Source organism: Corvus kubaryi, unplaced genomic scaffold (assembly GCF_017639235.1).
Source record: "Corvus kubaryi isolate FWS band 111438036 unplaced genomic scaffold, C.kubaryi_AGA036_p1.0 37249, whole genome shotgun sequence".
Classification (NCBI taxonomy): domain Eukaryota; kingdom Metazoa; phylum Chordata; class Aves; order Passeriformes; family Corvidae; genus Corvus; species Corvus kubaryi.
In genome coordinates this window covers 3,905,289-3,932,694 of record NW_024581072.1, presented here as the reverse complement: position 1 = coordinate 3,932,694, position 27,406 = coordinate 3,905,289, and positions in this window count along the sequence as shown.

Genomic DNA, 27,406 nt, shown 5'->3' with positions numbered 1-27,406 from the left:
TTCATCCTTGCAATGGCCCTTATTACTACTCTGTTCTTGTTACTTGCAACTCTCAAATATATCAGGTGTTCTATCCACATCACTTCTGCCAAAACTAAAATTTAAGACAGAACAGAGAGGTTCTGGCTGGGAATTACTCAAAGTTCATCCATCAGAATTAAAAATGCAAACTGCAATTTATGCTTTCTGTCATAATCATTTTGTCCTTTGATCATTTATTTAACTGGAGATTTACACTTCTGGCTTCTGCTACCATTGGAAAAGATCTATTTGTGATTTTTTTTTTTTCCCCGCAACCTCCTCTCTGGGATTTTGAGTCAAATAAACCACATGTTTTTGAAAAGCAAGGGAGGATAGGAGTTTATTCTGTGTTTCCTCAGAACCTACATTTCCATTCCTGAGACTTGATACAGGTACCTGGCTAATTTACACACTATACCACACTATAAACTAACACTAAACTTACAGAATGTCACGACTTGTTGGAACTTGGTATTCTTCAGGTCTTCATTACCTGCAGTGATGACAGTTCATCCCATTTCACGTAGTCATAAATAAGGTGTGTCTTACAACGTAAAGGAAAATAACTAAAGACACAAATGCATCAGTGCATAAAACCAGCATCCACAAATATATTTATTAGAAAACAACATAAATATTTTATCTGAGAGAGTCTATATGGAAATGGTTTTTTATTTCATGTTGTGTTTTCTGAACATATTTCATCGGCAGTATTTGGCAGCACAGGTACAGGACAGGTTTTACAAAGCAGAGAGCTTAAATGGAGATGGAAGTTCCCATGAACTGAAATACCTGAGAAACAGCTACTGTTGTTTAACCCCAGCTGTTAACTAAACACCACACACAGTCACTCAGTCACTGTCCCCTTGGTGGGTTTGGGAGAGAGAATCAGAAGAGTAAGAGCTGGAAAACTTGTGGGTTGAGATAAAGACAGTTTAATAGGGAAAGCAAAAGCTGCACACATAAGCAAGAAAAACAAGGAATTCATTCACCACTTCCCATGGGCAGGCAGGTGTCCAGCCATCTCTAGGACAGCAGGCCCCCATTACATATAATGATGACTTGGACAGACAAACACCATCACTCCAAATGTCCTTCCCCTTCCTTGCTCTTCCCCCAGCTATTATTGGCTGAGCACAAGGCCATGTGTTTTGGGACATCTCTTTGGTTAGCTGGGATCAGCTGTCCTGGCTGTGTCCCCTCACAATTCCTCATGCACCCCCAGTTCACTCACAGTGGGGTGGTGTGAGAGACATGAAAGGCCTTGGCTCTGTGTAAACACTGCTCAGCAACAGTGAAAACAACCCTGTTATCAGCACAGTTTCCAACACAGATCCAAAATACAGCCCCATACTAGGTACTGTGATGAAAATTAACTATACCCCAACCAAAACCAGCACATGTGAATAGCTTGTTCTCTTGTTAACCTTGGCTTAGTGCACTAACCCAATTTTAGCCGACACGGTATCACAAAACTAATGAAAATGAGCACTTCAGTAATATTTGCTAATTCCTATATCTGTGATTTGGGAGACAGAATAAGCAATATTCTAATTGCACTTAGGAAACCTACTTGGAATTGGGGACTTTGGGGTTGGTTGAAGGTCCAGAAGAATGAACAAAAGCACAAAAAACACAGAAAACTTATGGGAGATAACAGTTAAGAATTAAAACTAAAGGCAGAAGATAATTATTGAAAATTGCAAAGACAGTAATTATGGGTTGTTTGTGCAATCATATCATGGCAAAAACAATCTTCTTTTTTTGCATATAATTTTATCACCATGGCTTGAATACTAACATCCCTTTCAGAATCACTGTTATCTATTTAAAAAAATTACAAAAATATCAAACTAATAACAAAGAAATCGGAGATTATGGATGTGTAAGCAAGGTGAAGTGGTGAGGGCTGTCAAAACGAGCACCTCCTGCATTAGTGAAAGAGAATACTGGTAGAAGAGTGAATTTAGCAAAAATGATGGTTTGCCAATATGTCACATAGACCTTTCTCTGATTCCACTCCCAGGCTTTAAAATAGGATAAGTCTACAGTTTTCCAGTGGATTGTCATTCGCTCTTCCATAAAATAACCACATGTAAGTAATGTGGTATATCTTAAAAAGCCATAAAAATGGGAATGGCGTGAAGGCTACTACAGCATAGGTTACATTTTGCATTACAATACAGAACATTTAAACCTTAAAGCATCTTTCCATTTATCCCAAACTGTAAGTGAGAATTGCAAGAGCATAACTCTTATCTGACATCAACTTTGTGAAAACACACTGTAATGTGGCATGAAAATTACATTCTTGGCTGGGTTAAAGATTTTACGAGCTCCTTTAGAGCAAACTTCCATGTAAAGTTGACTTGACAGTTTACCAGAAATATTCCATTTCCTGGTTTTATTGCATCCTATTTAATTTTTTTCTGCAATAGAGCCTTGGCTTTATCCCAGTGAAATTGACTCCAGTCTGCAATACAGCAAAAGTTTTATGAGTGCTCGTAGTAAGCAAAATTCTGTATCTGGTCCCTTTTGAAATAGCAGAAGCTTTGGGATTTGCCATTTTGAAAACTCTGGGTCTTAAGTGTTGAAATCAGGGTTTTCAGTCTAATAATTTAGACCTAAAATGAAAGTGACTTAGTTTTCCAAAGAACTAAACACCACCAAATCCGTTTGTACATCATTTTGGCGGTAGCGGCTTAAAAACCAGAAATCAAGGCATCATTAGGCATTTAGTTGTTGTATATTACTTTAGACACATCGTTCAAAAACTGTTACTGTTCTTGTAAGTGTGAAGAATTACATAATATACAAAAAATTTGTAGAAATATATAACTATACTTACACTATGCAGATGAAATCTCACCTTCTTCTAAGATGGCAGTAAAATCTTGTCAATTGTTGCGCAGCTAAGGTTTTGTGCATGGCAATGTAGCATCAAGTATTTTGACACAATAAGGATACATTTAGAAGAGACTGGCATCTTAAAGGGACCAAGGAGAATTCTTTTTCAAATAAGCCTAAGGAAATCATTTCCTAAATATCACTAAAATTTTTTGATATTTGATATTAACATCTGTAAAAAGCTGCCTGACAGCATGTGCAATCAAAGAGTGTAATCGATAACTTTCTGAACATCCCTGCTTTTTGTGAAATTGCAAGAAACTTCAATTGAGTCAGGACCTGTGCTCAAGACAAACACTAAAGCAGCTGAGGAAGACTTGTCTTTATGCAGAGGTCCAAATCCAGCTTGAAGATTCTCTATGAATTTTTCTCCAAGATTTGCTATTACAAACTCAGGAAGTGCAGAGGTGATCAGAGGAAATAATGGTACAGCTCTATATAAATGCAGAAAAGATGAGCAAAATTAATTGTAACTTACTAGAAAATCCATTGCTTCTTGAACAATACCTGACAAAATCAAATGCACCCTATTTTTTCATCATGATACAAAGAGAAAAATAATTAAGAATTAAAAGAAAAATCAATCATCTAGGATACTAATTAAAAAATTTATCCTGTTTAGAAACAACTGCCTCAGTATATCCACAAGCAAAAGAAAGAGCTCTCTTCAATCTACTAATTCAAATAATATTATCTTTAACTGTCAATGCTTCAAGAAATTGAGGTCAGCTTCTAGAAGCTGGACCTGCTCCATCTCACAGGAAGGAACTACAGAAGAGCAGTCTTTCCAAGTAGTTTCACTGAAGCCACTATTCCCACTGCGTTCACAAATATAGACTGTAAATGGCACTGTACAGCTCTAAAAGGCCTCTAAAAAGCAGGAAGAACAGACAGACAACCTTTCAGATCTACGTTCCTCAGCAACAGCTATGAATCTATAAGCTAGTCTGGGTCTGCCTTATACCCAGCTTGAACTGGCTCATAGAGAGCCATGCCCTCACTCTTTCAGGACTCCTATTTCATGACTCCTTTCACGGAGAAGTATTGGAGTTGTGGAACAGGTAGAATTCAAAAGGAACCATAACTTTTCAGAAATAAAGAACTTTACCATAATTAATTTCTGAAACTTGATCAGTCTCAAGTCTCAAGAAGCTTTTGTCACATTTTTATTTCTTTCTTCCTCGTGTTGCTCCATAGGAAAGGGTCCCTAACCACAGTGTCCCCATTCTGGATGAACATGAATTCCAAAGAACTTTATTTATGAAACTACCATTTTCTATGCCATGATTGTCTAGTCCATACCATATCAATAAACCCACATCTAGGTCATAAATATGACACAGATAAAAGAAACAGATTTTTTATGCTTCTAAGATAAAAGCCCTTGGTACTTCAAAGTGAACACTCATATTTTATTACATTCACTGGGAACGTGGTGAACAAGGATTAAAACAGTAATCAGAAGACGCATACTGCATAAAAATCAGTAAATAAGTCTTTGACCCTTCTCTGAGCAGGAGGATTGGTCTAGGTAATCTCTTGCGTCTCTTCTAACCTCAGTGAATCTGTGATAAGAAATGCATTCTTTCCAGACTGACAGCCATGCCCATCTTACTGCTGGAGAAGGTTCTGTGTGTGTGTAGAGGTTACTACAGTATGCTTCATCAAACCAGGGCACAAACACTAACATGGTCTGAGTTTGGGACAAGGAACAGGTAAGTGTGGGAAGAAGGAAGAAATACTCCACACACTCTTTTGCATTGCTTCTGTGGAGGTGGAAAAGGAGTTTCAAACTGTCCCATCAAAGTGTGCAACAAGATTCTTTTATGCAGGCTGAGGAAACAGAGAAATGGGATTTAGGAGCCTACTTACAGACAGAACTGAGCTGGTGTCTTTGAAATTGTTCAAAAATACATCCAGTGAAATGAGACACTGTCACTATTAAAAATCTACTTTTAAAACAATGGGTTGAAAAACCACAGAAGGATCTTTCAAATATATCTTCCAGTTTCTTTTGTTACCTAATTGAATGAAAACAGGACTACCAATCCCATCCTCCTGAATTTCATTCTGTGCACTTCATCTCAGTCATGTCACATAAATCACATCATGTCCTCAAGCCATGGCACATCCAGTTTAACAAGGCAGTGCCCTTGAGTAGAGAAAGAATAGTCAGTGAAAATCAAAGAAAGAGAATTAGAAATAAAAGGTTAGGAAGTGTATGACTTTCAATAGGCAAAATACAAGCCTATAAAACAAACAGCATTATGAATAACATTCTATTTCCAAAAGGGATTTGAACACATTCCTTAAGTTAACTTCTCAAATGAAGGAGAAGGTGCATTTAAGCATGCCTAGAAATACATTCCTAAATTCCACTCATATGCTGAGATACTAATCTGAGTATACTTGCCTAGACTCAGGCCAGCAAATGGCAAGTAACTTAAAATAATTCATGGCTTAGAGGATACTTTGCCTTGGAAAAAATATTAATTGTGGTCCTACATATTAATAATTTTAAGTCTAAACTCTAGAAAACTTTCTCCCTTGTCTATAAACACCACCGTAAGCCTCAGATGTCTAATCTCTGACAGTTGACTTTAACCCAAGCCTGTTTCAGGGTACCTTAACCCCAGTCAGAAGGCCCCTGGAGGCAGAATTCCATTCCATATCTCTAAATCCCTCTCTTTGCTGTAGGGTTTCAAGGCATGGCATAAAGGTAGACAGAACTTTGTCAGAAGCTCAGGAAGACCTCAACAAACATTGGTGCGTATCATGTAGAGAGTCTGACTAAGCTGCATCAAGAAAAGCTTCTCCAGATTATCATTCTCTTCAACAGTCTTAGTAGTTTTACTAAATAGCTGGAAGAAGAAGACTTAATACAGAATATGCACTTGGAGTAAAACATGAACATTTTTACAACTTCAATGACCTCAATTAGTTTCTCATGATATACGAACAAATAGAATGAATGCTCATGTGAGGTACAAAACTAAGAAGTTTGGCCTGCATTTTAGGGTAAATTCATAAAATTAATACTAACCCCATCTTCTAGGAAATATTTTGAACTTTTTTTTCTATAAATATTCCAGTTTGTAAGTGTAGAAATTTTAGTGCAATTTAATAAGATGCTATCTTGGGGCATTTAAAACATGAGTAATGCAACATGCTATTTTCTTAACAGATATACTAAACAAAGCTGCTAAAAATACTTCAAACAAAACTGATACACAGGATCTGTCTCTGGCAGACTTGCCATCGCAAAATGCATGACAGATCCTTGAGTGGTGACAACCCAGTTGTTCTCATGAGTAGCACTCCTTTTCTGTAACATTTCTTCTGCCTCTTTCACCCTCGTACTGTAACTAGGAACTGAACACTGGAGAAAACTTTCTTCTCCCAAGGCTGAAGTGGCTACATGGACAGCCTGTCAGAGCACACTTGATATGTAAATGTTAAGTCATGCTGAAGGAGACCTGACTCCACTTAAATTTCTCTTTCTCTCTCTTCTGTTCACCAAAGGCAGAAACTCAGGATGAAGGGATATTTCTGTCTTGGGTACTGTGCACTTCTAAAATAATGAAGTAATCTTAAAACCCAGAGAACTCTGCAGTGTTTTTTTGGCTTCAGAGCTGCAGAATTTAATACCAAGAAAAGGTAGCAGGTAATATTTATTCTACAGGCACTGTGCCAGCAAATCATGTAAACTGACTTCCTGATCAAAAATTCTGAAGAATTCTTCTGAAGAAGACAAAATTATGTAATATGTTCTGAAGGTTTTAAAAGTAATCAGTTGATGACCTTTGCTTAGGCAAAGTAACTTCTCAGCTCTGCTTTCTGAGTGGTGCAGAGGTATCAAAGTTCTTTTTAACTACAGAGGGACAGCCTACATTCTCAAAATGTCAATTAAATTACGCCATACCATAAAAGTTGAGGAATGCCTTTTATGAAGAAAGCTCCACAGAATATGTGTAAATATAAGTTATTTTCCAAGAAAGGGCAAGGTACTCAATTCCTTAAGGCTCCCTTATTTAAAGAATCATAGAATAGCCTGGGTTGGAAGGGACCTTAAAGATCACCTAGTTCCAACTCCCCTGCCACAGCCAGGAATACCTTCTGCTAGATCAGGACGATCAAAGCTCCATCCAACCTGGCCTTGAGAGGGCAACTTCCAGGTATCCACAGCTTCTCTGGGCAACCTGTGCCAGTGACTCACCACCCTCACAGTAAAGAATTTCTTCCTAATATCTACTCTAAACCTACTCTCTTCCAGTTTAAAGCCATTTCCCCTCGTCCTGTCACTGCTGTAACCCCAATGTAGAAGGCTGTTGAAATTATTAAAGGATCAGGGGCATGGATCATTGATAGAATTATGGGATCAATAAAAGAACTGTAGCAAGAGCCTGCAAGCAAAAGGCTTGTGTGTGAGAAAAACTCTCCATGAGAAAATCCCTGTGTGACGGGGCTGGGAACAAAGAGGGAGTTTTGAAACGATGCAGCTGTACTGATAAGATGTGCTAACCGGGAGAAAAGGGAGGTGAACTTTGAACTCTTTTAATCATAACATAACTGTAGAAGCTTGCCAATGTAAGTCCAATTATGTAGAAGTAGAAATTTGCTTTGATAAGTTTTAAGCCGCTTAAGAGTTAACAAGCTGGTATACTATATAAGTGCCTCTGGATTGCTAATAAACGGAGTTTTGCTCTTATCAACCATATTGGCTGGTCTGCAAGTTTCTCCCCCCACTGGAGCCTGGGCCTCTCTTCTTTTTACAATTCCAACAGAAGGCCACCAATTTTGTCAGGCATTATTTACTTAGTGAAGGCACACTGGTCATCAACAATTACCGAATTATTTTTCTTGTGCACTTCCATAGTTTCCAGGAGCATCTGATCTATCATGGGTCCAGAAACACAGGTGAGTCTTACTGGCCTGTAATTCCCCATTCTATCCTTACATACCTTTTTTAAAATGTGGGTTATGCTTTCCCTTTTCCAGGCGATGGGAACATCACCAGACTGCCACAACTTCTCAAATATGGTGGATAGCATCTTAGTCACTTCCTCTGCCAGTTCCTTCAGGATCCATGGATGTATCTCATCAAGTCCCGTGGACTTGTGCCCCTTCAGGTTCCTTAGATGGTCTCAAAACTGATCTTCGCCTGCAGCAGGTGGTTCTTCAGTCCCTTTACTTGCTGCTACTTCTGCAATTTGGGCAGTGTGGCTGGAGCCCTCAAGACGGGAGACTGAGTCAAAGAGTTCATGGAATACCTCAGCCTTCTCCACGTTTCTGGTAACCACGTCTCCTGTTTCCTTCCAGAGAGGGCTCATATTGTCCCTAGTCTTCCTTTAATCACCAATGTACCTATAGAAAACTTTCTTGTTGCCCTTGATGTCCTTGGCAAACTTTAATTTTATCAGGGCTTTAGCTTTCCTCACCTGATCCCTGGCTGCTCAGACAATATCTTTATATTTTTCCCAGGTTACTGTCCTTGCTTCCACCCTCTGTGTGCTTCTTTTTTGTGTTTGAGTTTGTTCAGGAGCTCCTCATCCATCCACATAGACCTCCTGATATTTTTGCCTGACTTCCTCTTTATTGGGATACATCACTCATGAGCTTGGAGGTGGTGATCCTTGAATATCAACCAACTTTTTTGGTGTCTCTTCCCTTCACAGAGTTGTACCATGGTGCTTGACTAAGCAGATCCCTGAGGAGGCCAAAATCTGCTCTTCTGAAGTCCAGGGTAGTGAGCTTGCTGTGTGCATTCCTCACTGTCCTGAGGATTTCAAACTCCACCGTTTCATGGTCACTGCAACCAAGACTGCCCCTGGGCTTTACATTCCCTACCAGCCTCTCCTTGTTGGTGAGAACAAGGTCCAGGATGGCATCTTTCCCTGTTGGCTTCTCTGTCTCTTGGAGAAGGAAGTTATCAACACCGCATTCCAGGAACTTCCCGGATTGTTTATGTCCTGCTGTGTTGTCCCTTGAACAGCTGTCAGGGTGCTTCAAGTCACCCCTATGGACCAGAACTTGGGAATGTGAGGCTGCTCCTATCTGTCTATAGAGGGACTCATCCTCTCAGTGTTCCTGGTCAGGCAGCCTGTAGCAGGCCCCTGCTATAATGTCACCTGTCCCTGCCCTCCCTTTAATCCAGACCCATAAGCTCTCAGTTGGGCCCTCATCTATCCCAAGGCAGAGCTCCATCCACTCCAGCAAGTCCTTGACATGGAACAGAGAGCAACCCTTCCTCTGTAGAAATAATCCCATCCATGAGAAACATGAAACCAAAAATCAGCACATTAATCATTTACTCTGATTTCTGCCCAGGAACTGCAAGCACGTCTTCTGCATTTGATTGCTGAAGTAGACTGATGAGTTCTTCATTGCCAAGAGTGTTTCCCTGAGAATCTTTCTGAGAATTTTGTCTTCAATGGCCCTAATTTCTGTACTTTTTTTGTCAGCATTGGTGCATACAGTGATTTGAATCCTTTGATCTTCAAGCTCTGACTTCTAGAGATGCACATCATCACTAAGGAAGATTTGTATTTCTGTTGGTTGCCCCAACACTTGTGATCCTTGTTTTCTTTTCCTTCAATTCAAAGCTCCAGCAAGTCTCACTTCACCCCAACAAAACTGAAACAGATCCTTTTTTGTTTATGCACCCCTTAAGTGTTGTAAAGGGATCAGAGTAGAGAGTGTCACACCTCCATAACTTGCTACTTCATCCTGGTGCTGTTGCCGGGCTCAAGCTCAACCCAATTCGAGGCTTCATATGACAGAGCTGTCAACCCTTGACATCTACAAAAGTACTGCACCTACTCCTTATTAGCAATTCTCCAGATAGAGTAGAAGCCATTCTCCTAATGCCTGAACTTACAAACTTCCAACGCTTCCCATAATGGGAGTGTCTGTCTCCCAAACCAGACTCTACCTGTGCTGCCTTCAGTACACTTCTATGTTCAAGTTCTTGAAGCCAGAATCTTGGAAAAGACCTGCTTAATCTCTTCTCCATCACCACTGCTGCTGTACAGTCTGTGGACCTTTTCCCACAGCATCTTCATTTGGCAACACCATTTCTCAACACGGGCACACTTCCTGCAGGATAGGAAGCCTTTTCCCACTGCCCCAGTCCCAGCAGTAGGCCTTAGGCTCTCCTGGAAGGCAGCATCCACCCACCAGAGCTCCGACTGGATAACAGCTCAAGTGCCACAGCGACAGGTACCCCAGCAGCTGTTGAGAGCTGCTCTGTGCTGCAGTGACCCCACTGCTGAGGACACATGTGCCTTTCTAAGCCCATTCCATGAAGCCTGCTCCACAAACTGCCACGTTTGTTGGCTGCCTCTCAGCTCTTCCTCTGCTAGCTGGCCTCTCTTAGCAAAGTACCTCAGCTAAAGGACAGCCTGGCAACCAGCAACTCCATGAATTACGTCCTTCATATGCATACAAAATTTATGTCAATTGTGCTAAAAATGACACAGCATTAACAATAAAATAAAAAAGCAGTTACAATTAAATTTTAAAAAATTAGAAATACACAGCAGTGAGAATCAATCATAGCAATGGCATAGGATAAACCAATATGCAACATTTCTCAGAGTTAGAAATTACAAAGTGGCTTATGGACTACAGTTTGGCATAAATGGACTGTAAAATCTTCACACAGAATGGATTTCAGAGAGTAAACTTCATGACAGAAACTGCCTTCCAGTAGATTTTATTTTTCTGAGTAAAATAGATTTAATGGAATAAATAGGGGATTATGGCACTCATGTACTGAAACTACCTAATCAAGCATTTTAGCATGGTCGACTTAGAACTTCTTTCATTTTTCCGAAAGAGCAGAAATTATTCTTCCGAAGACTACTTGGATAGGCAAGGGAAACTATCCTGGGTAACCATAAAAAAAGTCTTCTTGCATCCTGCACCATTTATGTCTTTGAAGCCTCTGGGCAATACTTTACATTTTTGACCCCAACAACACTTTGGGAGGAAGAGCTCTTCTGCTATACCACTACCATCTCAAGTTATTAGATTAGAATGCTCATTTATACAATGGCTGTCTTAGTTCAGAGAGGATTTTTTTTTTTTCTTTTTGCTGACCACTGTGATACAGGGAGAGGTCACACATTAGGCAGTCAAAAGTTCTGGTCACAAAACTGTTTTCATCTCTCCCTAGGGAAGCAGGTGAAGACAAAGCATTGAAGATGTAGTTTCTTAGTTATGGTTTACAGGAAGAAATTAGAAATTGGATGCAATTTTTGTCTTCTGGATGCCACCTGCTGGGTAGGCAGGGAAAGAATGTGAATTCTCTGTAGCCTGTCCAATAGGTAAGACCAGGAAAGGGCCGCCATCCTGTACTTTTTCTCTCCAGATATGGCAGTACACTTTCTGCTTCTTCCAAAAGCTTTTCTTTCTTTGGCTTTCACATCCCTGGCTTCTGTAGTTTCTCTTCCTCTGCCTCTTTGTCCTTCTCAGAAGGTATCAAGGGTCTTTGTCACCTTTTTCTCTCACTGTAGTTTTTTCTGTGGAGATTGCCATCAGTAATTAAAATCAAACAGCACTGCTATGTTGTCTTAATATCCTTCCACCAAGACAGTTTCCAGAATCACAATCTAAAGCTCTGCTGTTTTCTCATTATTTCCCCATCATATGTTTGATAAAGAAGCAGTCTTTGGGTTTTCTTTCCCACTACCCCCTTCCTGCTGCTTACTTTGCTGCTTTGGCTCCTAATCTGTACTTTCTCTTCTGTATCAGACCTTTCTGTAGATGCTTATCTAATAAGGCACATGTAAATCTTTCAGGTTCTTTTTTTTCTAAAATAATGCATTTTATGTTCAGAAAATCGGTAAACATATTTTAGATTAATAGATTGACCCATGATGTTTATTAGGCAGAGATAATTATCTTGAGTTCCTTGTTTCACATTACCTCACAAACTGAGAACTCTTCTGTATGAAAGGCAGTTATTAGTCTGGGGGTTTTCCCTCCGACATTTTTAGAGAGCATCTCTGGTCTTGTTTGTTACACAGCGAGTGATTACTATAGTTTGTTCCCAGAGGGCCACGGAGAAGAGCTTGAAAGTCCCTGAACTTTTCATTTGCTTAAGCTATTGACAGTCGCCAATATTTTTTAAGAATTTGGATTGGTTTAGGTATGAGGCCTGCACTGTACTCTTGAAAGATTCGGCTCTGAAAAAGAATCATTAGAAAAGTGTAACACTGACTATAGCACAACATTAGGGATCATGATGCTATTGCTCACTTAAAGGGTAGCTTGTTTTGTCTGCACCTTCTTAAAAAGTATTTGCCTACATTTATATACACATGCCCTCAAAGATATATAAAAATTTATCTGATTTTAGGGCACTCCTTTGACTTTTTATCTTTTTTTCCTCTTTAATTTTTCCCTTTTTGTACTGCCATGTGAAGAGATGCATATTTGGACCTTTCTGTTCCTTCTTCTCTTTCAACCAAGAACACCATTTCTTACAAGGTAAAGTAAGTTAAATTGGCTGCAACATTAAGCTTCAGCCTTCCCAACTGATTAGTAATAATTCCTCTGATGATGCCAGAAAATAATTCAGTTTGACTATGAACTTAAGTCACCTTTCTGAAATACTTATTTACCTACTGAGCTTTCACTAAAAGCGAGATATCAATATCAATATTCTGTCCAGACCTGACATATCACTGTATTCATTTAGACTGAAAACGAGAAGAGATTCTGAAATACTTGAATAGAAGAATGGTCACTAAAACCCTTCTGATTGTACAAAAGATTAGAGAAGCTGAAAAAACCTACTGACTTTGACACAGTTAATCACCACAGATAACCAGTTCTCGTAAGAATAGTCATATGGGTAGGTATTCTCCTAACCTCATTTTTTTTTAGACAAAGCAAAACTCCTGGGAAGGATGTGTGCTGTATTGTATATCCAAGCCATGGATATAAAGCTAAGCAGCATCCCTGGTTAGACTGCAATCCCAAGTCAAGCCATCCAGTGGCTGGCTGTACAGCTGCTTGCTCTTGGTCCCAGAACTCAGTATGGTTTACATTTCCAGTAAATTCGATTTTAGATTACCACAGATTATCTTCAGTGTCAGGACTAATACAACTTGGTTTTTTCCATGTCTTCTGTCCAGATCTTCATTCAGCCTATCAGTTTTTTCTGTTCCAACCTGAGTATAAATTATCTGAAGAAAATAAAACTGTAGAAAAATTATATAAAGTAGCATAGTTCTAAAACATCCTAAAGTCTACTGGTTCATATTTTCAAAATTGGATATACAGCAACACACATATGAATATATTTCTTTTTATGTACCAAAACCTCATGCTTAAAATACTCATGCTTTATTTTTCCAGTGTGGCTACACCCTTATCTCAATTTTCGGTTTAGCTTTTCAGCCCATTAAAAGCTCCACCCCCACATCTTTCAATATAGGCTACAATAAGCAATCAAACTCTAATTACAATTAAATTGTGTTTCATGCCTCATTTTCTGTCAAATCGCTCTCAGAATGCAGCTGGAATATTTCAGTTATTGTTACCTCTTACCTTACATATACATCCTTACTCGCTTGCATGCCAAATTAATTCTTCCTAAGTGACTGCCTCTACAATGAGGTATCTTCTGGGACTAGGTAGAAGGCAATTCCTAAAAAGTCTTCAGTTTCCACTTACAGAAGTCAAACAAAGCACAATAAAACCTTTGCTTATCAGAGAAGAGTAGAAACATCTTTGTGAAAGGTGGTTGTCTCTGAAACCTCTTCCGATAAATAGTTAAGTGATCTGATCTTTTTAATGACAATGATCTAGCTTAAATTAGTTTTAATTCCTTAAATTCCTTCTCAGCATAATTGTTTTGCTGAAATTCATTGTTTAAAAAAAAAATTCATTCAGGGCTGGAGTTTATCTCTAGTGTAAAACAAATTGTGTCAGTGACAGATTCCTTTCCTCTTTGGTCCCTTGGAGTTGAATGATCAAAATGTTGTGTGTAATTTATCCTCTCCTGGGACTTGCAAAGAGACAGAGAGAATAATTATTGTTATTAATATCATACATGTATATCTGCTAACTCTTGAACTATCATGGGACCTCACCTGTCTATCCAAGAAATCTCACTGAAGGGGGAATAAACTAATTTCAGCCATTACAATTAACATGTAAACTGTGCCTTTGAAAGCAGACTTAAAAGAAAAAATTGTGGATTTTAATGTTGTTTTGTTTCTGCTTTTGTGAGAAAGGGCTGAATGAGCTTACTGTACAGCTCCACAAACAGGTACCAAGGAAAGAAATGGCATATATTAGAATAAGCAAGTAAGAGCTGACAGGAAGCTGGGACGTTTTCAGACAACATTGCGTCTGGGGAAGATACACTGTCAAACACTTGCCACTGCCACTATGCACACATTACTATTAACAGCTCAAAAGCATTAGCAGCTTCCTCTACTGAAAAATAGATCAGCTACGTCTGTGACAAACAGATCAAACTTCTGCTTATCATTTTATTTTCAGAATTTTTAGCATGTCCTCTTAAGTCTTTAGACCTCAAGAGCTGCAGTGATTCCAGTCTTACATGTTTATATAGTTTAGGCTATCGACAAGGGGAAACTTGCTTTTTGGCAGTCTGAGACCCCAGCTGGGCAAAACACTAATTTATTAATACAGTCATTTTATAACATGTGCTGAAAAATAATTTTCCTGCTAAATGTAAAGGCACATCGAGGACAGGGAGGTGATTTGTGACAGCCAGCATGGCTTCACCAAGGGCAAGTCCTGCCTCATAAGCCTAGTGGCCTTCTATGACGGAGTGACTCCATCAGTGGACAAGGGAAGGGCTACAGATGTCATTTATCTGAACTTCTGTAAAGCCTTTGACACAGTCCCCTACAACACTCTTCCCTCTAAACAGCAGAAAGATGGATTTGATGAGTGGACTGAGAAATTGGTTGGACAATTGCATCCAGAGGGTAGTTGGTCAATGGCTCAGAGTCTCGATGGACATCAGTAATAAGTGGTGTCCCTCAGGGGTCTGTACTGGGATCAGTGTTACTTAATATCTTTATTAGTGACAGAGGTGAAGGGATTGAGTGCACCCTCAATAAATTTGCAGATGACAAATCCAAGCTGAGTGGTGCGGTTGACACTCCTGAAGGACAGGATGCCAACCAGAGGGATCTGGATTCTGCAACTAGGTCATTCTCAAGCATTCTCCAGGCTGAACAATCCCAATTTTCTTAGCCTTTCCCCACAGAAGAGATGCTCCATCCCTCACCAGAGCAGAGCAGAGGGGCAGAATCCCCTCCCTCCCCTGCTGCCCACGCTGCTTTGGATGCAGCCCAGGGCACGTTTGGCTCTCTGGGCTGTGAGTGCCCATGGCTGGGTCATGTCCATCCTCTCATCCCCCAGCACCCCCAGGGCCTTCTCACAGGGCTGCTCTCCATCTGTTCATCCCCAGCCTGTGCTGTAACTGGGGGCTGCCCTGACACTGATGCAGCACCCTGAATTTGGTCTTATTGAACCTCATGAGATTTCCACTGGACCACTTCTCTTTACCTCGCAAATTCTTGCATTTTTTGTCTCAATACTGCTCCCTTGAAACAAGGAACATAAGCTTCATTGTCGTTTTGTTGCTTAACTTTGTGGAACCTCTGAAGTTTTCACTCTGCAACAGGATGTAGTTTTAGATCAAAAGAATACCATCCTACAGATCTAGTCATGCTGCAGACATCTAGATAACAGTTTTAGTCACATCTTTATGCTATGAAGCTTAAGAGCAAAACCTACTAGGTCAGTAAAATAAACAAACAAAAAAATCCCAGGCCCCCAACCCAAACCTTCCCCCCAAAAAACCACAAACAAACAACCCCCAAAGCCAAAACCAACCAAACAAAAAGCCCCCAACGAACCAGCAAAAAAAAAAAACGACACCAAAAACCCCAACCCACAAACTCACTAAGCATGAAAATGGAGTGAATATTAAAGAAAAAGTAAATTAAGGACAGATAGGAAGAAAAAAAAATACCATGTTTTCACAACATTTCATGTAGAAGCTCAAAGAGCAAGTAAGTACTTAAATCAGTCAAGTAATTTTTAATCATCACTCTAAATCACAGATAGTCTCAAGATGACCAAATTTCCTCAGAATTTGTTATATTGTCTAGTTTAAGGTCTAAGTGAAACAAGGCAAGACATTTTACCATCCCAGACATCTTAACTGTTTTCTATAATCGAGCAGTGACAAAGAAGTCACACTTCAAAAAGAGTTTCAAGTTTCAGGAAAGTCCAAAGTGGTTAAATCCTGAAATGAAAAAATAAAACATTCAAATAAATACGTAGTGTTTCTTCACTGCTACAGTTTAATATTTTGCCATCAGGGTTGACAGAAGAGAAAAATTACATGGAGGAAGAGGACTTGCCAAATTTTAAGAAGCTCACCAATGAATAATTTTTACTAGTTCCATAAAGGCAGTTAATTGTTGTGCACTGCCATTTCTTTTTAGCTGTGTTCTTTTAGCTGGGTTCCTCAAAATGTCAGTTTCCGTTTATTTTATACCAACATGTTTTTATGGGTAGCTATTTGGATTATGGAGTGAATATACTTTGTGAGGAAAAGGATGATTGCATTGCAGACAAAAATATTGATAATAAAAGCCAGTTTACAGCTCAGCAGAAAAGCCTGGAGTTGTTCAGCTGAACCGTCAGGGCTAAGCCTAGATGTGAATTAAATGTGGATAGTTTTTATTTCTCACTGCTAGTAAGTTGCCTGATGGGCAATATAATACAAATATAATCTAAAATAAATTTTAATGCCAGACTATATGGGTGTGATTGAGCATCACATTAGAAAAGATACTGGCAATAATTTGCCATATAAGAGTCTCTGAAATAAAAAATATTGAACTATGAGATACCTCAAATTTGTGCTCAGCTGTGAAACCTTAAGAACCACATATGTTAAAAGCAAATTCACCATGTTCCTTAATATATCATTAGAATAATGAACAATAGAATCATAAAATATTTTAGACCAAAAGAAATACCCAGGATTTTGTATATCAAACTCCTGCTCAGAGCAGGACTAATCAAATTAGATATCTTGTCCAGTAGACCACTTATCTCTACTTGTCCAGTAGAGCATTGAGTATCTTCAAGGGTGGAGACTTAAAAATCTCTGTGAGCAAACTATTCCAGTATTTTCTCACCCACATGGTAGACAAAAAAAGGAGAAAGCAAAAAAAAAATAAGTTCCAAACCCGTATCCTTTGAGCCTTCTCTAGGCAAATCGACAAACCCTGTTGTACCGGTTTGGCCAAATTTAGAAATATATTCTCTGAGAGAAGGCACAACCACCCCTCCCCCACCAGGTTCAGGAAAAAATAAATTTTCCTCGAAGGAAAGTGAAGAAGATAAAACTATTTATTTAACAAACACCCGGGAAAGAAAAATAATGTTAAATGGTAAAATCTTTTGCTGTGAAGGAAAAACCTGGGAAAGCGTTAGAGTCCTCCCTTTGGTCTCCTCAGAGCTGGGGCTTGGCCCAGGGCCAGGCCCTCTGTGCCTGGTGGAAAGTCCTCCCGATGTTCTCTGATGTTAAAGCAATCAAGCAGTCCAGTAGAAAAGGGAGAAAATCCAAAATTCCAGGGAAGGAAAAATTCAACTCTCAGTCTCTCTCCGGAGAACAAAGCAGCTGAACCACTGGCCAAAAAAAACCTGTCCTCGGAGCAGCAAGCTGGGTGCTTCCTCCCTCCCCTGCCACAGTGGGGAAAACCAATTGCTATCTGTGTGTGACCCTGAACAAGCTGCAAACTGCTTTGAAAAAGTTTTGCTCAGTTTTTTCCTTCCCCTTCTCAGGCTCAGTTTAGAGGCATAGAACGGCACAGAAATTAATTTCTGGGCATAGGCAGCAATATGGGATACACATCATAATGTCACCCCAAGACACCTGTTCTCTCAGCCTTTGTTAATATGTCAAGTGTTACAACCCCCTGACTATCTTGGTGGCTTCCCAGTGGAACTAACTCTAGAATATCAAAATCTGCAGCAGAAAGTACTTCAAAATGTTGCTATTCAAATAAAGAAATAATTAGGAAAATAATTACCTCAAATACATTTCTTTGTCTTTTCCAATTTGGATTCAATAATCTCTTGTGTAGTTGATGCTGTCAGGGCACAGAAATTTAGATAAATTGGCACACAGCCTGTTTATCTTGAATTAGTTGTAGCTACAGACATCAGAAAGAAATGTAAACTATTAGGAACAACAATAGCACATTTCCAGCTACAGGTACAGTATATCCAAGAGTATAATTAGATGCCTCCATTTTATGCTCAATTATGCAATATTGCATACAGTTCTATGATATAATTCAACATAACAGAAGATGTGAAGCAGATACAAGCCCTTCATTCAATTTTCCAGTCCACCTTGCAACAGGCTGTTACACTATTCCACTCCACTTCCAGGGACACATAGCAGCACAAACCAACATCCCAGGATATTTCACATCAGACCTGCAATGCCTGCTGCTTAGGAAAAATGAATTACTGTATTATCCCAGAAACCCTTTTCTACCAAAATCAGGTATTGCAGAGGACATCTGCAATCTGTGAGGTGAACTGCTCTGGCAGCCAAGCTCTGGAGCAGTGGATTGCATCAGGCACCATGGGGAGTTTTCTTAAACTGGCAAAAATTCAATCTCAGTGCAGAGAGAGGTCCTTAAGTAAGGACTGCTGAGACTCTGGTGAGAGGTGGCTCCAACCCCATGCAGGCAGGACTGGGAGTGGCAGCAGCCAGACCCCTGCATGGATCCCTCTGCACACACCAGCAGGGATGTGGAGAACCAAGACAGAGCTCCCACAAAACCATGCATCCCTCTGGATATCAGGCTGTGGGGAGGACCAGAGTCTGTCACTGGTATTAAATGGCACTAGGGACAACACTTCTGTGAGGTGCCACTAGCTCAGCCTGTAGACGAGCTGCTCAGCCTCATGTCAGAGCTAAGAGAGGAGGCAGAATGGCTAAGAAGCATCAGGGACTCAGATGCTCCTCTGAAGAACAGACTGACTGGTGGAGCCATGCTCCACCACCCCTGAGGTAAGTGCACCAGCTGGCTGCATCACAGGAAGGGAAGGATCCTTCACCTTCTCAACCCACTGCAGAAGGAGGGAATCTAATAGATGGGGGGGAATGTAATCTGCTTCTTGGGGTGGCAGGTGAATCCACTCCTGGCCTACCTCCTGGCCAGCAGGACCAGGGCAGTGATCGTCCCTCTCTACTCAGCACTGGTGAGGCCCCACCTCAAGTTCTGTGTTGCGTTCTGGGCCCCTCATGACAAGAAAGACATTGAGGTGCTGGAATGTGTCCCGAGAAGGGCAGTGGAACTGGTGAAGGGTCTGGAACACAGGTCCTATGAGGAGCAGCTGAAGGAGCTGGGATTGTTTAGCCTGGAGAAAAGGAGGCTCAGAAAAGACCTTATTGCACTTTACAACTACTCAAAAGGAAATCGTAGCCAGGGGAGGTTTGGCAATAGGGTAAGAGGAAACGGTCTCAACATGTGCCAGGTGACGTTTGGACTTCATATAGGGAAAAACTTTTTCACTGAAAGGGTTTTCAGGTATAGGAACAGGTTGCCCAGAGAAGTGGTGCAATCACCATCCCTGGAGGTAGTTTAGACATGGTGCCTAAGGACATGGCTTAGTAGTAAACACAGCAGTGCTGGTTAACAGATGGATTTGATTACCTTAGAGGTCTTTTCCAATATTATTGATTGTATGTTTCCATAAATTAAGCTGAGAAAGGTCTATAGAATAACTTGCTCCAGGTATATTTTCTTCTTAAAATTAAATTCAGTTTGGTTGCTACTTCTACTTTACCATTTTTTTACTTCTGACGTTTCTTAAAATCATCTTTGGGCACGTGATGCCCAGGCCTTTATCTTAAACAGTCACACAAATGTAATTAAGTAATATATCTAAAAAAAGTCAGAGTAAAGTAAAATGCATGAACAGAGATAATCATTGTCCATGAGAGCACTGCTTTGCATACGCCAACACTGAATTTCCTATGCTATGATGTTATACTTAACTAAGAGTTGTAAACAGATGCAAACTCCAGATTACAACTCTGTCTTTCTCATTCTGTTCTCCCTATTTTTACTATCCAGAAATACGGACAACTATCTTATCTTCAGTTTATAAGATTGCTAACTAATGTTTTAAGAATCAATGTCTGATAATTTTGAAAGACTCCACTGTTAAATATATACTCTTTGCTATACTTCTTTGTGCAACTGCAAGTTTTCACCAAACACAGATATATACATATATCACTTAACAGACAAACAGCTCTGTAATTAACATCAGATGGAACTCCCTGTGGCAAGAAGAAATCTTGCAACTCCTTGTGCTGGACCACAGGGAGTGAAGGATGTTCACCACTAGAGAATCATGGAATCATTCTGTTGAATCAAGTGATTGTGTAGCAGGTGAATATTCTCAAAAAGAAAAATCCCATGATGAGCACGGCAGTATCCTGATATGCTACTGCTCTACATTTTAATTAATCACTCAGTTTGTGAAACAAGAAATTCACACAAGTTATGCCTTTATAAACTGATAGCTGTGTAAGTGAATATATAACATACAGCAAATAAAGAATAAGGTTGTGAGGCTTAAAAAAATAACAGAAGACCTCCAAAGGCTATAAGTATCTGAGACATGGTATTTCAGTATGAAAATAATACTCTTCTTTTTATTTCTGCATTTAAAATTATTACTTTGACCTCCCAGAATTTCACTTCACAGAGTTACTGGATTTCTTTATTTTAGCATCAGGGTTTTCTTCAAACAGTTGTCTTCCAAATACAACAAAATCATTAATTTCCACTCACTGACCATGGGAAACAGAAAGCAAAAGCAGGCAGATAATAGTATGTAATTTGGAGTGAAAAATAAATACTGATTAAAAAGTGTTTTGTATAGTATTTTTCTGCAAAGTATAGTTTGAAAAAGGTCTTCATGGTATACTAAGCTTGCTGATGCTACTAAACTGGGAGCAGTCTTGACTCCCTCAAAAGCAGAGAGACCCTGAAGGGAGACCTTCATTTACAGGGCTGGGCAGTCACCAACCATACGAAGTTTAGCCAGAGAAAGTGCCAGATTCTGCACCTAAAATGGAGCAGTCCTGGATGTGCAGACAGGCTGGGGAATGAGAGGCTGGAGAGCAGTGCCATGGAAATGGACCTGGGGGTCCTGGTTGGTGGCAAGTTGAACATGAGCCAGGAGTGCCCTGGCAGCCAGAAGAGCCAAGAGAGTCCTGGGGTGCATCACCAGCTGGGCAAAGGAGGAGATTGTCCTGCTCTGCTCTGCACTGGGGAAGCCTCACCTCAAGTGCTGAGGGCAGTTTTGAGTGCCACAATATAAAAAAAGACATTAAGCTGTTACAGAGTGTCCAAAGGAGGGCCACCAAAATGGTGAAGGGCCTTGAGGGAAAGCTGTGAAAGAACTGGCTGAGGTCACTTGGTCTGTTCAGCCTGGAGGAGACTGAGGGGACACCTCATTGCAGTTACAACTTCCTTGTGAGGGGAAGAGCAGGAGCAGGCACTGATCCCTTCTCTCTGGCACACAGTGACAGAACCCAAGGGAATGGCCTGAAGTTGTGTCAAGGGAGGTTTAGCTTGGAGATTAAGAAAAGGTTCTTCACCCAGCGGGTGGCTGGGCACTGGAACAGGCTCCCCAGGGAAGTGTTTATAGCACCAAGCCTGTTTGAGAAGCATTTGAACAATGCTCTCAGACACATGATGTGACTCTTGGGGTGTCCTGCGCAAGGTTTGAGTTGAACCCAATAATCCTTGTGTTTCCCTTCCAGCTCAGGATATTCTATGATGATTCTACATATGACATAAATTTATGATGTACATAAGTACAAAAGAACCCATCTTTTTAACTTCAGCTTTCCTGAAAGTAACCACCTGCTGCAAAATCAGAGAAATAATTTCAATATCAATAAAAATAAATTCATCGAAGCAGCACTATGTCCCAGATTGAGCCAAACCATTGAATAAACATCCCTTTATATGAGAAGAGGCACACTTACGACTTTTTTAGGAAGTTTAGTGTTAGGTTTTTCAATTGTTTTACAGCAGGAACTCATTCAGTTTCAGAAAAAGCAAAAGTAACTTTGTCCCAGGATGCGCAAAACAAAAGATTGGTTTTTAGAGACTTTCAAGAATCAAGAATAGCAACCATTCACAGCCAGGATGCATGTCCTGTGGTAAAACATAACATATTACCATGCAATCAAAGGCTGATATTAAAAACTTGAGGTCTAGCCATAGAGATTGCTCTTGAGAATAACTACCATACATCGAGTAGCAGGGATAAAAGTTTTATGGATAGATACTTTATTTTCACAGGTAATATATCAGATGGATTATATGCAGAACAAAGTTATTGATTGCACTGAGTGAATTCCACTTAGATTGTAACAAAATTATTTTAAAGAATAGACTAACTTTATGACAGAGTGGCAAACTTGTGAAACCTGTGGACGGGTGTGTGTATTTGCAGTCTACGCAGTACTGCCACTTTCTGGGAAAATATAAAACAAACAAACAAAAATGCACTACACTTAAGTAGGTCCCAATCTGTCAGTTAAGAGATGCCTAAAAATTTGAGTGCAATCCCTATTTCTATCCTTTTGTGTGGTTGAAGAGGTTAAGGATTGCGTTCATCTGAGCATCAATGAGAATTACATCAGTAAAATGGGAACTAAAGTGTTGAGTATGACAAGCCATGGGAATGGGATGCACAGGTATTCACATAGGTACAGAGCAAAGATAGATCTAAGAAGAGTTCTATATCCAAAAACATCCTAAGCTTGAGTTTAAATATTCACATGTACAAGTGCATTGAATGAGAGCTTCGGTGGATCGATGCCGTGTTTATTCCTAAAGGGTCCCTCCTGGACACGCTTAGGCGGCACTCTCGTAGCACCTACGCACGCACACAATCTCACCTTTGCAGGCAGTCACGAACAGCCACTCACACACACAGTCTGTGCACGAACCAGAGACAAAGAGGCGAGAGGGGTTCTCTGCATGCAATTCCGAGGCGTTTAATGGCAACACACCCGAAGGGAACAGAGGCAAGAAGAACCCAGAACTGAATGCCCGCGCCAGTTTTACCCCGAGAGCTCCCAGAGGTGGGCAGAGCATCCAAAACCAATAGTCTGAGGGCTAGGGGGCAGAGGCAAGGCTGAGTGACATAACAAAGGCCAATGGGAAAAGGGATGGGAGAGGGGAGAGGGCCAGTGACCAGCAGAATCTCCCTTTGTCAAGGGAGAACTTCGTAGCACAGTGTTGTAGGGAGAGATCACTTTTAGGGTAACTTGGGGGGTGTAAAGTGGGCTTAGCCATCACAACACAAGTGTGATGTTTCCTACTAATATGTGTGACTAGTTTTTACAATTATACTTTGGCAAGTTCAGTCTGACTGAAATCATAAACTTAAGGTGAAGGTATTACTACGTGATGACAATGAGGCAGGTATTGAAGACTGGATAAATACATACCTCTGTGTCAGATTAGAATGTTTTAAATTATCTATTTAAAGGTACAACTACCAAAAGTTAGCAGTTGCAAGCTCACAATCTTTGATTACCCTGCACCAATCACATTTTTTTCATGCTGCAAGTCAATGGGTACAAACTATCAACCTAAATGGGTACAAGTGGTTATGAACTATAAATACAAACTTTCTACAGCTGTATCCAATAAAAATCCAACAGTGCATTAATTAAACAACAACAAAAAATATAACTAAATCCATATAATTTTGGGGGTTATAACCAAACTTGGACATGCCCCCAGTTAATCATAAACAAATGTACACTGGGATAAACCCATTCCCATGGCATGATTATCAAGACCCAAGTCCCACTAGTAATATGCCTATTTTTGCCATTCAAAATTGTTGGCAGAGTTGGCACCTACAGAAACAAAACACACTGTTATCTTGGGCAGGTTTGTACATGAAGACACTCTGTACCTTTTCTGTCAACAGCCCAGTAACAACGCCTATGACATGTCTGTCAATATTTATCAGTGCTGTTTAATTTAGGAATATCTCTGTGTAATTTAGGACAATTACTAGGAATTAATCCGTCCAGTACACCTGTTGAAATGAAGAAATACATTATAAGGCCATTTTCTTACAGAGTATATAATACAGCTTTCTTAGGTTATCCAAGTTTCAACAGATGCAGACAGCAAGAAACATTTGTTTACTTCATGAATAAAAAATAAAACTTACACATTTCTAATGATATTAGTAAAATTTCCAAAGAATAGTACAAGAAAGCTGCTGCTTGTAATTTTCATTTAATTGATTGTTTCAAAGTACAGAGAAGTAAAATCTATACCTTTAAATACAGTCCTATGAAGTCTATAATCACGGTAAGAAATAGGAGAAAAACAAAGGCTATTACTACTCAGAGGATAGTTCTGTAATACCTTTCGTATTAGAAATCAATTACTATGCAGAGCAATACAAGAACAAATAACTTTGAACACCTGAGTACTTTTTTTACTGATGCTCACACACATAATTTTACTAGCCCTTCCCTCGAACAGCTTGTACATAATTACATCTCCATAGGTGTGGCCTAAATGAAGCTTGCAATGCTGTTTTTGAGCAATGCTGGGCATTAGTGGCATTAACCACAGTCTCAGGTTTGTTAGTATCTAGGTCTCCTTGGAAGACCAACTAAGGGAGGAAAAATCTGTGAGTTTCAGTGGAGCAAACACAACTAGAGAAAAAGTTTATTTTTAAAGCATTTATGTCATGCAAGACAGAAGATTAGCTAGTTTTGATTTTCCTGAAAAAGAAGGTCAAATATTTGAACAGTTGCTTTCTAAAACCTGTGCCAGCTTGTGATGGGTTGACCCTGGTTCAATGCCAGATGCTCACCAAAGCTGCTCCATCACTTCCACTCCTCTACGGGACAAGAGAGAAAAAAGTATCACAAAAAGCTCATGGGTCAAAGTAAGGGCAGGGAGAGATCTCTCACGGAAGGAACACGGAAGGAACTTGGGGAAATTAGCTTAATATACTACCAATTAAATCAAAGTAGGATAATGACAAATGAAACCTAAACCTTAAAACATCTTCACTTTACCTTTCCCTTTTTCCCAGGCTCAACTTTACTTACAGATTCTCTACCTCCTCCACACCTCCCCAGTGGTGCAGGGGGACAGGGAATGGTGGCTGTGATCAGGTCATCACACAGTGTTTCTGCTGCTCCTTCCTCCTCAGGGGAAGAACTCCTCACACTCTTTGCCTGCTCCAGCATGGGGGCTCTCCCATGGGAGACAGTCCTCCATTAACTTCTCCAATGTGGGTCCTTCCCAAAGGCTGCAGTTCTTCACAAACTTTTCCAACATGGGTCTAGTCCTTCAGGCTGCTCCTTCAGGCTGCTCCAGAGTGAGTCCCTCATGAGATGACAAGTCCAGTCAACCATCCTGCTCCAGCATGGGTTATTCTTCCCATAGGGTCCTGCCAGAAGCCTGCTTCAGCATGGGCTTCCCAAGGGGCTGCAGACTCCTTTGGGCATCTACCTGCCCCATGTGGGGCTCTCCACAAGCTGTAGGCAGATGTCTTCCAACAACTCTTTTGCAAAGTCTCTGGATTCCAACAGACAGATTGTGACGTGAAAGCAGTAGTGCAACAAAGGAACTGTGGTACCAAAACTCTAACAGAACTAACAGAAAATTCCAGGGCTTTGAGCCAGTGACATCCAAGTACCTTCTTCAACTGTCTGAGCTGGGAACCTCCAGGTTCCTCCAGGTTGCCACATAACCTTTTCCAATACAACAAAAGACCCATGTCACTGAGTTTGTGTTCCATCTTTTGAATGCCAAGCAGTGCATTGGCAAGAAAGCCAAGCCTACAAGGGCTGCCAGCCAATAAATACAATTTACCAAGATAAAGTTACATTTTTAGAAATACGTATTTTTTAGAATAGGATGAAGGAGCTTGTGTTCAAATGTTTCCAAAGCTAATACAGTATACTGCTGTCAGAGCACATTTTACATTATGTCTTTGCCCAAGGTGATACTACTTGTGGACACTTCCATTTGAAAACAGTTCAGCTGTTTCCAAGGACATACAAAGTTACCAAGAGTCTAGTTAAAAATGAATGAGGATGTAGTTCTTCATACTGGAACAAGAACATCTGTGGAAACATTTGCCAAAATATACTGCAAATACTATTATAAGGGTCTAAGGGGAGATGGAACAAGTTTATGGAAGAGAAATCTGTAAGATGTTACTAAGTACACAAAAATTACATCTGGTTCAGAAAAAAAGTGCCAAAGCCAAGAACTGTTGGCTGCTGAGAAAGTATACAAACCCAGGCCTGTCCCATGCCTCTGTGTGTTCAATGTCCTTACCATAAAAAGCAGTTTTAGGACTAGTTGAAGATTTTTTCCAGGTTTCTGCACCACATAGGGCACGACAGTCTGTCCTTTCTACTTCTTACACAGCACTTTGATGATGTTTTCACTTCAGTACCCTAGACACAGGCAGATGCTACAAATTTCTGAGCAGACTTCTCTACCCACTCCTCAACCCCTGAATACAGACCAAAAAGCTTAACTTGTCAGTAGAAAGAAACGGACCCTGAAGGGGTCTATAATACTACAGACTTGAGATACATTTGATCAGTCATAATAACTTTCACTAGAAAAACAACATGCTCAATTATTTTACAGGCCTGTATTCCAGAGAGTACTGTTTCAAGAACTGAGATTTCCAGTTCTGAACACTGTAACTTTAAACAGAATCACAGGACGGCTCAGGTTGGAAGGGACCACCGTGGATCACCTGATCCAACCTCCTTGCTCAAGCATGGTCATCCCAGAGCACTTGGCACAGGATTGCAACCAGACGGTACTAGAATATCTACAGTGAGGGAGATTCCACACCCTCTCTGGGCAATCTATTCCATGCACAGTCACCTGCACAGTAAAGAAGTTCTTCCTCAGTTCAGCTGGAACTTCCTGTGCATAGGTTTCTCCCTGTTGCCTCTTGTCCTATTGCTAAACACCGAGAAGAGTCTGGATCCATCCTCTGACACCCTTCCTTGAGATATTTATAGACATTGGTGAGGTCCCCTCTCAGTTGTCTGTTCTTGAGTCTGAACAGCCTCAAGGCTCCCTCAGCCTTTCCTCGTTAATGAGATGCTCCAGCCCCTTAATCATCTAACCTATGTTAGCAAGTACAGAAAAGTACCCAGTAGGCGGCACCAGGTCATCCTCACTCAGACCACAATAGGGAATATTCCTCAAGTGAGTTTCTACCACAGTTTTGAAAGGACCAGAAAACCATTCAGAAAACACTTGTCCTAAATTTTTAAGTCTATAAATGAAGCAGATTCAAATGCAGATCTTTACAGCATTATTAAATCTTTCAACAT